The 12,208-nt window shown below is 49.9% G+C and overlaps 1 protein-coding gene across 2 annotated transcripts in view; it reads left to right on the plus strand.

Moving 5' to 3' along the window:
- Positions 1-5,151: 5,151 nt before the first annotated feature.
- Positions 5,152-12,208, plus strand: part of LOC117056322 (talin-2) — a 154,503-nt gene continuing 147,446 nt past the window's right edge. For both annotated transcript variants that reach the window (XM_033166532.1, XM_033166533.1), the window contains exon 1: positions 5,152-5,314. The gene's annotated coding sequence lies outside the window, so the exon portion shown is untranslated. The remainder of the gene's footprint in view (positions 5,315-12,208) is intronic.

Genomic DNA, 12,208 nt, shown 5'->3' on the forward strand with positions numbered 1-12,208 from the left:
TTGCTTTTTTAAAAAATTATCCCGATGACGTTTAATCTGCTTCAGATGTGGCTGCTTTTAAGTATTTAGAGTATTTAATCTGAGCTTGCTGATTTGTCTTTTATTGTTGTTTTTGAACTGGCTTTATATTTTGGCTTTTAAATATTTTTTATTGTACTGAAAGTGCTGCTCTGTTTGTTGGCCAGGAAAAGGCAGAAGACCGGAATCACAGAATGGCAGTATTGTAGAGTTGGAAGGGACCCCAAGGGTCATCAGGACCCCCCCCCCCTGGAATGCAGGAATCACAGCTAGAGAATCCCTGGCAGGTGGCCACCCAACCTCTGCTCAAAAGGAGTCCACCCAGTGGCAGAGCATCAGTTGTTGGTGCCCAGGATGTGCATACGCGTGGCGGGGTGCGTGCATTGTGCACATGCACTGGGTGGGTGGGGAGCCAGCCCAGCCCTCGCCTCCACGAGTGACCCTACCCCCACCCAAGCAAAGCAGGGTGCACTGAGCTAGCTGCCTGCCTGCCCATGCAAGGGCCCCCTGGCTGAGCTGTGCTGTGGGCTCCTGGTTTGCACCCCCACAAAAATTGTGTGCCTGAGGCCACGGTCCCCCTGTCCCAGAGTCCACCCCCTTCTGAGGTGGCCCATTCCACTGCTGAATGGCTCTTACCGTCAGGAAGGTCTTCCTAACGTTTAATATCTGAGAGACCAATGCTGCTCTCTGCTTTGCCCTTCTGTACTTGAGGAGGGCAGTGACACAACCATCGCTCACCAGGGTAGGTTTCCCAGCTGTTCTTGGTAGAAGTCCCTGGCAAAGGAGCCAGGAGTGGAGGCTGCGGACAATATTTCACAAGGTTTGAGAAATGCTAATTTAATTTAACTCTATCTTTGAACCTAGCATGTATCTGCATCAGCATCCACTGGTTTTGAAGCCATTATTTTCTGGACTGGTGATAATCTATTATTCCAGTAGAACAGCTGAAGTTTCACAGTTTCTGACCAGATAAGTTTTCAGGGGAGTTTTATGAGTCGGAGCACTCATAAAATGCCCTTTTAAGGGCCTAAATGCTTTAACGGTTAAACCCTGTTGCTCCCAGGGGCCCCCCATCTCTCCCATTTCTGTTATGCTGTCAGCGTTCTGACTGCTTAAAATCAGGCCCAGAAACAGCATTGAACTTGTCAATTTTTTTGCTCTTTGAAGTTTTGTTTTGAGGAAATAAAATAAACCAGAGATAAAAAGGAAGGCTTCTGCAACTCCTGGAGTTATCTAGAATGATCAGCTGCAGAGAAGAAGTCATTATTATCCATCTAGCCATCTTTCCTTCTTTTCCATCCTTCCTTCTTTTTCCTGGAAAAGACACTGATATTGGGAAAGATGGAGAGCACAAGGAGAAGACAGAGGATGAGATGGTTGGACAGTGTTCTCGAAGTGACTGGCATGAGTCTGACCAAACTGTGGGTGGCAGTGGAAGACAGGAGTGCCTGGCATGCTCTGGTCCATGGGGTCACGAAGAGCCGGACACAACTAAACAACTAAACAACAACAACAACAACAACAACCCTTCCTTCTAATAACTGCTGCAAGCACCAGGCATTAAGCCATCTACCAGAAATGGGCCAGTCTTCTTCCTATAGGCAGTGGTCCTATGGGAGGCCTGTGGGTGTTGATCTGTAGCAGCCTTGGGCAACTGCTGCCCTCCCTGACTCCTGGCAGGATCTGCTGCCAAACTCTGCTGCCTGCTTTGACCCCTCCATGCCAAGAGGCTGGACCTGGGAGCTTCCATTTATATTCCCGCACAGCTAGGGTATCCCCTCCCTTATGGAAAGTTACTCGGGAACAAGGGAAATAGAAATTCGACAGGAATTACCCTACTGAAGCAGACTAACCCTAACTCAAAAAGATGCCAAGGATGTGATGATACACGTACGAAGGATCTTGGCCAGGGATCCTTGTAACAAGCAAAAGTGGGGCAAGGGTGAGGCATGAGAGCAAAAAGTGCTGCAGGCATGATGCCTCTTTGGGGGTTCTCTGTGTAGCCTCTTCCAGCTTGGCACCGAGAGAGAACTGCTTTTATAGACTGCAGGATGGAGAGCAAAGTCCTATCCCACAGGATCCAGAATGTCATTGCCAAAAATCTGTTTTCTAGGTATCGAAAAATGTCTCCAAATTGTCCTCTTTACATGCATGGGAACGTCCATTACGTGGGCCGAGCATCTTTGCATATTGAAGCAGCAAAGTTCAGTTGCCTGTATCGCAGTTCTAGCTTCAGCTTCACACCTGCTCACCCCACCCTGCCTCTTTGCTCTTAGTCTCTGAAAGCAAAAAAAAGGGGGGGGGGATTCAAATATGCACACATACAATGTATCCGTTCAGCTATTTGGTTGTCAAGCAGTTGCTAAGGCTCCTCCTCCTCCTCCAACTCTGAATTGCTTCTGCAGAGCTTCATTTAATATGCTAAGTTTTCGTTCTATCTGCCCATTACGGGAAGCCTGCCAGCAGGAAGTGGGGGCAACAGCAGTGCTCTCCCCACTTGGTAGTCCTAAGCAACTGGTATTCAGAGGCAGACTTCCTCCTTCAGTGGAAGGAGATAGCCTTATAATAGCCATTGATAGCCTTTCAGATTCCTTGGTTGTGTGAGCCTCCCATCCAATCTGTTAAATTAAATGTGGTCCAACCCACACAAACCTAGCGTCACATCTTTCTAGGATACAAGCTACCAATACCATCAGGAAGCAGGTATTCATTACGTTCTGAACATAGAACCATAGTTGTAGAGTTGGAAGGGACCCTATAAAGGTCATCTAGTCCAAGCCACTGAAATGCAGGAATCTTTTGCCAAATGTGGTGCTTGAACCCCCAACCCAGAGATGAAGTTTTGAACCCCCAACCCAAAGTTGAACCCCCAACCCAAAGATATTTTGCTGAGATTGTGCTACAAATTCCATCACTGCTTAGGAGGATAGTGGATAATCATGCACCTATCACATTAACTATCAGCAGGGGGTGCTGTCATTTCACTTTTAACTCCCTCCCCTTGAAGGTTAAATGAACCTTAAATCCAGGTGCCCAGGGCTCTGCCCATGAGGCAAGATGAGGCAGCATATCCAGCCTCCCCCAAGTGTGTTGGCTGCCACCATCTTGGTGACATTGGTTGCGGAAGAGGTGAGGGGCGGGGAGCCGCTGTGGCACCCTCCTCAGAACCTGGACCTGCTGCCTCCCGCAGCACACAGGCAGGAAGGCACTTTGGCAGCCGGCCTGGAGCATCACCTGTGCCACAACAAGGAGGGTTTTGGGGACAGGGGGGAGGATGGCAGTGTAAAGAAGCCATTGTGTCCGAGCCTCTTTCCCCTCACTGATGATCCTCAGGGTCCCTTCCAACTCTATGATTCTATGAAATATGAACTGTGCCTCCACCTCCATCTGCCTGCCTCATTCTGATTGACTGGCCTCCTTGCTCTGATTAACCAAGTTCATGGTGCTCCCTTGTGAGGGGGGAGCAGTGGTGCCCCCCAATCCCTGACTGGAGGCAGGGAGCAAGGGAGGGGAGAGGGAAGAACCTCAGCCTCCATGACTACATCAGCAAGTGAAGAAAGGCAGAACACTATAGCTCAGTATTGTCTACACTGACTGGCAGCAGCTCTCCAGGGTTTCAGGCAGGGAGTCTCTCCCAGCCCTTCCTGGAGAGGCCAGGTTTGAACTCGGGACCTTGTGCACATGAAGCCTGTGCTCCATCACTGAGCTACGGTCCTTCCCCTAAAAATGAACCAAGATTCTAGTCCTCATTGCCCTCTGAATAAAGAGCTGATTTAAATAAGATCATTGGAAGCTCCCCTGTACTAAATCAAAGTCTTGGTCCTTCTAGCAGAGTCTTGTCTACAGTGACTGACAGCAGCTCTCCCAAGGTTTCAGACGGGAGTCTTTTCCCTGCCATGTCTGGATATACAGGGGAATTGAACCTGTGACCTTTTTCATGGCTCAACCGCTGAGCTACAACCCTTCCCAAAAGAAGATTGCAGTATCAACAAAAGAATGTTATTTTCTTCAATACCTGTAGTAAAAAAAATCCTGCATACTGGCACACCTGGGTCCTACTGCGCAGCGACATAATCCTCAGGTGAGGATTTATAATGCCCTCCAAAATGTCATATAATAATGTGTGAGGTTTCAAGTTATCCAGAATTCTTCATCCAGTTAGGGACATGCAGTGTGTCTGGAGAAACAGCACTAGCTACCGGTAGTAGTCAAGTCTTCAGTTCCTGCATCTGCTGAGTCATCAGGTGGAATCTGAAGAAAGCAAACACTCAGATGAGGCTTTCAGGGGGCTGCTGTTCTGGTTTCAGGGTCTCTGGAGAACTCAAAAGCTGGAATGTTATTTTGTGAGATTTTGGTTTGATCTCATATATGGATAATATATTGTTGCTGTTTTTCCAGTGGGCAACCCTGACAAGTTTTGCTTTAAATATATATATATTTCAAAGTGCACCAAATCATCCATTACAGCATAGTTCAGGACAGCACATAGCAAAATTAGTCCATTTGGAAACTGATCAAGAAAGCATCCAAGCCAACATAGTGAGAGGTGAATAAGGTTGCCTGCTTTCCTGTCCACTAGCCTTGCTCTCCTGCTTTTAACAGGAAACTGAGGTGCAGAAAAAGCAAGTAGCTGAAGCTTTCTCCCCTGCTGCAAGGATGAAAAGAAGCCCCCCCCCCCCTTGCTTCATTATATTCTACACGTGGGGAACGCAGTCTGAAAGCAGAGGAGCAGCAGAACTAGTTTTGGGGAGAAGAAGGTGGCAGCTTGCCTGTTGGAGAATAATCACGCACAGAGTTCTCGGTCGCAAACGAACACGGTCCCATTTACTCGGGAGTAAGTCCTGCCGAGCTCCAGAGGATTTGAGCATGCTTCCTGGCTGCAGCCTGGGAGATACCTTCGCTTTTGCTTTGGGAGAGTGATGAGCTAATTCTGGGATGCGGCTCGCCTCGCAGCTGCCGACCTGCTGGGAAGCTGCGCCAGCAACGTGCAGAACAAGCTCGCTGGGTGGATGGTCGGTCCAGTCAGCTTGGGGTGAGAGGGAGGAGGAGGAGGAGGAGGAGGAGGGGGAGGAAGGCCAGCTGGCCGGTCGGTCCCGGGGTGATGACGCGTTTCCTGCTCTCCCTGGGCTGGGGGCTCTCTCTCTCAGCCTGGGAAGCAGAAGCGCTTTGCAAAAGGCTGGCAGAGACGCGGCGCCTCCGAGCAGGCAGGAGGTTGCTGCAGCCGCGGCGAGCGGAGGAGGAGGAGAGCGGCGCTCCGATGCCCCGCGCCATGCCCGGCTAAGGCTCGCCTCTCCCGGTAGGAGCCGCTTCCAGGCGTGCATTTAATGCGGATTCCCCTCCTTTCAATCTATATGCAGGTGTATATTTATGCGCATGGTTTGTTACCTTTGCATTTAAATGCTTTGTGAATATATTTGCACCATCGGCGCGCGCGGAGGAACAAGGCGAGCTTGCGGAGAGGGCAGCGCCTCCTTGGATGGGCTGGATCGGACCGTCACTGCCTCGAGTCGCCCGCACACGCCTCCTCCCCCTCGCTTCCTTTCCCGGGCACGGCCACCTGTCCTTTAGCACGGGAATGCAGCTGACTCTGCAAAAGGATTCCCCCCGCCCCGCCCTTTCCCCCTTGCATCTTTCTCTCCCCCCCCCCCGCTTCCTGACCTGCTTTTCTGGCGCTCGGGGCCCCCAGGCAAGGCAGCGAGGCGACCGGAGGTGGGCCCAATCCTCCCTGAGCAAGCCCACCGACCCCTCCCCGCCGCTTGTTGCTTTCCGCCCCCGCCCGGTCCTCTTCGCGACGTCCACAAGCAGGCTGGGCAATTGGGTGTTAGCGGGTGGGGAGCTCTGTAAAGGCAGCCGGAGGTGAAACAGAATAATGGGATCGTGTCCATTTCAGCTCCCCGAGAGCTCGGTCTCTTGCTGGCGCTGCACAGCACCCACCGCCGCCGCACCCGCCCATCTTCACAGCCCGGCTGCTGATCCGTGTCAGGTCGGACCTGCTTTGCAGATGGCTTGAGCTCAGTGCGGTTTGCCCAGACTTGAACCTTCTCCTCCTCCTCCTCCTCCTCCTCCTCCCTCAACAATCCTGGTGTGGAAAGGAAGGAAGGAAGGAAGGGAGCTGAAAACCCAGCAGCTTCCAAATAAGTCACCCTTATCTGCTTGTGCGTTATCGGGGGAGCCTTTTTGGAGACACGCTGGATCAGGGAGAAATTCCTTGCGCTGGGGAGCCATATTTGCTGTTTGGCGCGGCTTAGCCGGCTGGGTTCTCGTGGTGGTGATTTTAATAAACGGATTGCATGTTCCCTGCAAGGGGGGGGCGCCTCCCTCCCTCCCTGCTTCAAAGACCTTTGAAAGTTGAGTTCTGGGCTGTGGAGCTGGGCAAAGGAAGGCCCCGGAAAGGTGCTCCTGGCGTGACGTGGGGATGGAGGGGCTTCTCATGGAGGAGATATGGGTCTTCTGGCGGATGTGACCTTTAAAGCACCACCGGCCTGGGGAGATGCGAAGGGAGCAGCCGGATCTCTGCAGACCTGGGCGTCGCGGATGGGCGTTTGCTTTAGGGAGCGATGCGCGCCTTGGGAGTCGCTGGCTGCTTGGTCTTATCTGAGCGAGGGATGGGTGGGCGCGGCTGCGTGACTGCCCCGCCACTTGGCTTGGCTTTCCCCCCGTTAAGGTGCAAAACAACCCGGCTGTTGGCTTTCCCTCGCCTTTGGAGCTGTTGGCCTGGGAGGAAGGCAGTTGGCAGGAGGCTGGGTGGGCCGGAGGCTGTGGCACCTCTAGATGCAGCCTGGTTTCTAGGCATACAGCCAGAACAAGGTGGTAGAGCCCTGAGCTGGTAGGATGGGCTGTGTCACTTTGGAGTGCAAGTGGAGGGGACTGTTCCTTTTTTAAAAGTGCCATGCACCCCTTTGCAGGTTCTAGGGGTTTGTATTTCTACAACATCCCTGAAACGGCTGGATCCCCCCCCCCCAATGATATGCTTACTTTATATCTTTAGGGAGGTTTTTGTGAAAATAAAACAATTGAGGCTTATGTTCGAAAGTAGCATTCCCCCACCTGCATCCTGAAGTGGTACGCTCCATCCTACCCCACCTCAGGGCTCTAGGACTTCATTGCACTGGCTTGATAATGCCCATTTCCCAAGTGTCACAGCCGAGGCAGAGCCAAGTTCTTCTGGCACGCAAGGAAGGGAAATTCCACAAGTGCCAGAAGTAATTATAATACAGTAATGTATTAGATAGCTAATAATTTGATGTTCTTTCACAGCCCCTAAAACCAGCAACCTGATAAGGTCAACTTGCATTGCCTGATGTTAGGACCGACAGCACCTAAGGCTTTTCCCGGATATGTTTGCATGAGGGCAGCATCAGAGAAGGGGGCGCGCAAGCTTCATTTTAGAAACAGTAATTTTCTACCGTTTGTAGAATCTGAGGTATGAGGCAGCATGTACAGGCACTATTCTTCTCAATTTTGTGTGTGAGTGAAGCTATCCTGCTCCATCACACGCCTTTCAGTGTTTTACTTTGCACAAACACCCAATAGATATTCCTGTGGGTGCCCCTAGCTCTGTATTTTTCCAAGTGCTTCACATCAGCAATCCTTACAACAGTCCTGCAAGATACAGCAACGCTAATTTCTGAGCAGGGTGGCTGAAGTTTGAGACTCTCAAAGCTATGTTCTGAATTTTATTGCAAAGGTGAAATTTGATCCTGGGACCTCCTGGAATCACATTTCTCTGTCTCAAGAAATCTGCTGAAGCAAGTGAAGGTGTTTCTGCTCTTCCCCCTAATCCCACCTTATTGGAAAACCTTAAATGTATATTTACGGTCAAGGCAAGGCCTTCAGATTGCAGGCTGTTGCAAGGCATCACTGAGATGACCTTACGGGGTTTTTACAGCCTGCCTGTTATAGACAGGCCTCTGTGTTCATCTGAGAGAGTCTGGTATTTGTGCAGGAGCCATGGCTCTTGGAAGCTGTCAGTTCCATGACACGGTTTTTGTCCCTGCAGGTTGCTGGAGGAGGATTTGATTCCCTGATGCCTGCTTGGGAAGGCCCAGCGCTCAGGCCTAGAGCAGCTGCTTTGCATGCAGAAAGCTCATTGTTCAGTCTCTGCCCTCTCCAGTTAAAAAGGGTTGGGTGATGTGAAAACCGTTCTCTGCCTGAGACCCTAGAGAGCTGCTGTCAGTTAGTGTGGAGGCTGCCCTGGGCTAGATCTGACTCAGTGCAAATTCATGGAGAGTAAGACTGTCCCTGGAGATGGATTGTGGCTCCATGGCAGAACATCTGCTTTGCATCTAGAAAGGCCCATGTTCAATCTCCGGCATCTCCAGTTAGGGCTGGAGAGAGAGAGAGAGAGAGAGAGAGGACTCTGTCTGAAATCCTAGAATGTCATTGGACACTAGTGTGTTAGATAATGCTGACTGATTGGGTATACCTAGATGCCACTTTTCCAGTTGCACCCAATACAGCTTACAGCAAATGTTCAAGGCATCCAAACACAGAGTGTTGGAAATACAGTGGAACCTCTACTTACAACCATAATCCGTTCCGGAGGTCCGGTCATAACTAGAAACGTACATAAGTAGAGGCTCGCTTTTCCATAGAAAGTAATGGAAAAGTGACTTGATCTGTTCTAGACGATGAAAAACACCCCCTAAAACTGCAATTTAACACGGATTTTACTGTCTAACAAGACAATAGATCCATAAAATGAAGGCAATACTCAATGTGCTGTACTATAAAATAAATAAGACAGTATTGTAGATGGGGGGAAAATAACATTTTTCCCTTACGTGCACTGAGGGTGGGTGGGCTTACCTGGCTACAAGCTGGGGGGGTCAGTAAAGAGATGATTCACTTCGGCCAGGGTCACTCTTTTTCTTGCCAGGCCATGTTCTTCTCTGGACTTCCTCAGGTTAGTTCCTCGGTGGGGTTTGGGGCTGCAATGCGTCCTGTTGTGCCTCTTGCAGGCAGCACCTCTTCCACAGCTTTGGGGGTGGGATGGGGGCCCTCTCCCCGGCAGCAGAGGCCTCACAGTGCTGCTCTGCAGCCGGCCGGCCGAGCTCCAGGCTTCTGGCAAGGCCTCTGTTTGTATCTAGAGGAAAGTTCATAAGTCGAAGCACCTACTGAAGGCCTTAACTGGAATCGTACATAAGTACTGTTGAGCCGTACATACCGGTAAGTCGAGGTTCCAGTGTACAGATATACAAAATACAGAACACATCAGTAAATTCAAAATTAGCAAAAACCAACAATTTAGCAAACACATAGTAAATTCAGGATTACTGAAAGAAAATAGTTATGTAGGTTTAAGTACATAAATACAAAGCAAAACAAGAGTGAACTAACAATAATGTTTCTGTTACTGGTCTTGCTGCACTGCAGGGAGCCTGGCTTAAATACAGTTCAGAGGGGAGAGGTGGGTGAGATGCAGCTGGCTGCCAGTGAGCCAGGTGGACCAGTGGTCTGACTCTGTAGAAGGCAGAGTTCTGGGTCCCTATCTTCTAATGGCCCTTAGCCAACACGGCCAAGTATTTCTTCCGCTGTCTGTGGCAGTGTGCTAGGAATCGCAAGCAGGGAGAGGGGCTGCTGCACCCATGTGCTGCTTCTGGGGTTCCCATGAGGGGGGGAGGCTGCGGTGGAAAATGGGGTGCTGGCTAGATGGGTCTTTGGTCTGGGGGCCCTGGCGAGCTTGCTGGCCAATGTGCGGATGCCTCTGCTTGTGGTGGCAGGTTCATGTTTTAGGTGCCTGTATTGCTCCAGCCAGTGAGTTTGCCACTGAGCATCATGGAATATGTTGCTCCCAGTCAGTGCTTGTTTGCTCTGACTGAATTTCTGTCTTCAAGTGTTATTCAAAGTCCTGTATGATACGTTGCATCTTGCATTGCAGGGGAGGAGAACCACATCCTGCAGGTGTAGGGACCACAGAGGGATGGTGGACAGTAAGCGATTGACCTAAGCCAGAAGGATCTCTGGCCTTCCTGATGTTGCTGGGCTACAACTTCTGCTGTCCCTGACTTTTGGCCCATCCAGACCAAGGCTCATGGGAGTTGCAGTCCACAACAGCAGCAGGAAGGTCACAGCTTCTCCATCCCTCGCTGGAGGGTTTGCCCTTGGAACAGGGGCCTAGATTTCACGTGCCGGGAATCTGTAAGAATGGGCCCACCACAGGCTCACAAAGCGCAGATCTTGCATAGGTTGCTCTGTGGCTTGTTGCTTGTCCTTGAGCCTGTTTAGTGGGGAAATGTATTATTTGTGCATGGGAGTTATGAACACCATGATGATGTCATTATCAATAACAAAGTACACAAGAAAAACAAAAACACACACACAAACCAAAAGTGGAGTAGATGGCTCTACTTTTATTTCCACCTTAATAACGACATCATCTGTTCTGACTGACGATCGAATAAATTGTTATTGATAATGATAATGACATCATCATGGTGTTCACATAGCTCTTTTTGGAATGTTCCAAACACTTCATGTCTGTCACCTTGTTATCCTAAATAGCTCTGTAAGGAGGAAAGGTTGCACAGTATACCCATTTTGCAGATGGGGGAGTGAGGTTGGGAGGGTGAGGCATGCTCTTGGCAGAGATCAGATTTGCTGATTCGTAGCCCGCTTTCCTGACCTCTCTGCTATTGCTGTTCTTTGGCTCTGATCTGAGCAGCCCACAAAACAGCAGAAGAATCTTATTCCCGCTTCCAGGAAGGCATTTTGCTTTGGAAAAAAGGAGAGCAAAAGAACTCACTACACTGAAAGCCGGGTATGAATAGCCATAAAAATATAGGAAGCTGTTTTGTATCAGTTCAGACTATTGGTTCACCTGGCCCAGCATTGCCTCCTCTGTCTGCAGGTGACTCTCCGGGGCCTTGAGCAGAGAAGAGTCTTTCCCCTTCACCTGCTACCTGGGGTTCTTTTAGCTGGAGGTGTTGGGGACAAAACATAATACCTGCTGCAGGCATAGTGGCTGCTTTGCCACCTGGGCTTTGGCCCTAACGTGTGAGTTTTAAACCTTAATAATAATTAAAAAAGGAGCATGAACTATCCAGCCACCTTGCTGAAAGGCAAAATCAGAAGAAGAAGAAGAAGAAGAAGAAGAAGAAGAAGAAGAAGAAGAACAAGAAGATGAAGGCTTTGTCATGTAGCACTGATCAAGGAGGAAGCCATTTGAATCCCCATCAGGAGAGAGTTGTGCAGTCTGGGTGCCACTGCTGTTCAGATCCTGCCTTACATAGCCACTTATGGTACCTGCCCTGAGGTGTTGGGAGCCTGCAAAGCAGGAACTTCAGAGGTGGACTGTTGCTGGGCTGTTTGTCTTCTTTGGCTGGGTCGCCTCTGCCTGTATCTGAAGCATACAGATACAAGCATATCACCAAGCATACACTTGGTGTGCCTGTGATAGAATAACCTGCTAGGAAAATGATGGTCAGGTTTTGAAAGTGTGAGCTGAGACTAGTCAATGTGGTTCCCTCCAGGGGTGTGTGGACTACAATTCCCATCATCCCTGAACATTGGCCATGTGGGCTACTAGGAGCTGAAGCCCATCAGCATCTGGGAGTCACCTTGCCAGCTACCCCTGGTGTAAGGAAAGAGGCTGAAATGGGCTAAAGATGCTCACATTGGTACGCTTTTGAAGGTTGGCAATGGTCCAGGGAACCTTGCACAGTTCATTCTCTGACTTGTGTCCTGACAGTTCTCATATTACAGATTCGGCCTGATCCGGATGCTCTCTAGCTATTTCTCTACACATTGTTCAAAATGCAAGTGAGAAAAGATAGTATTAGGGGCAGCCCTCAAGTAACATAACCCAGAACTGACAAGGAAACGGTGAGGACAAAGAATTGATTTGCCAAAATACAAATCCCGGGCAAAAGCAAGAATTCTTGTGAGCGGTCTGGATCCATTTCCATAAAGGCAAGGCCTGGCGGTGCTTTGCAGCAGAGCACCCTGCCATACAGACACGGATTCCTCCCCAATAAATCATGCAGATCTTGCAGCCTTTGCTAAACTTGCTTGAAATGCAAATCTCCATATTTCTAGACTTCACAGAACAACTTGCACACCCAATACATGCTTTCCTCCAAGCAAGACTCATGGCAAGAGAGGCTAATCTGCAGTTCTAAATCAGATTCCCTATTTTCTGTGTCAGAAGGGGCAAGGAAACACCCACATTCACAGTACCAAAGAGTGCAGA

The sequence above is a fragment of the Lacerta agilis genome, chromosome 13 (genome assembly GCF_009819535.1).
Source record: "Lacerta agilis isolate rLacAgi1 chromosome 13, rLacAgi1.pri, whole genome shotgun sequence".
In the NCBI taxonomy this organism is placed as follows: Eukaryota; Metazoa; Chordata; class Lepidosauria; order Squamata; family Lacertidae; genus Lacerta; species Lacerta agilis.